This window comes from Apis dorsata, unplaced genomic scaffold, assembly GCF_000469605.1.
Source record: "Apis dorsata unplaced genomic scaffold, Apis dorsata 1.3 scaffold_196, whole genome shotgun sequence".
NCBI classification, from domain to species: Eukaryota; Metazoa; Arthropoda; class Insecta; order Hymenoptera; family Apidae; genus Apis; species Apis dorsata.
The window spans coordinates 422982-423630 of NW_006263480.1; positions in this window are offsets into that span (position 1 = coordinate 422982).

A 649-nucleotide genomic window follows, 5' to 3' on the forward strand; every position below is an offset into this window, starting at 1 on the left:
TAACGTGTGGACGCTCGGCGTCGTTCTGGAGGTCGTCGTCGAGGGATGACCGGATATGCCTGTCCAAAATGCCTGGTATCGTCGTCATCCTCTTCGACAAGCGCACGTTGCTCGATACCCGGGTGGGGGGCGGAGGAGGAAGAGTCAGAGCACGCGAGTCAGGGGTTGCCGATTCCTACCCCGCGCCACCCCGCTCCAATTAATCCGCCCGTTTATTTTGAACGGACTGCCTAATGCTCGCGCGATTTCGCAGCCATTTTGGGGGTGGTGGCGCCATGCCACCCCCGTTCCACCGCAGCTCCGGCTCGTCCATTGGCCGAGCCAACTCCCCGCCGAGGGGTGGATGCGGCCACAGCCAGGCGGCGATTGGTCGACGGAAAGCGGCTTGCGCGATGGGGGTTGGCCCCTGTTGTGCCTTACTCTTGGCTTAGCGAGCGGGTGAGGATAGCAGGAGACGAGGATACGTGGGCGGCGGGCGATCTTTGGTGCACGCTTCGGAGAGGAGCGCACGGCCTGACGAGCATCGAACCCCCGAGAACCGAGGAAATGAGTGGGAGAAAGTCATTGGCGAGCGATTACCGCGAAACGAGAGGAACAAATTGGATGTGAAACGTTTCTCTGCTGGTATATACGACCGTAGAGAACGCGT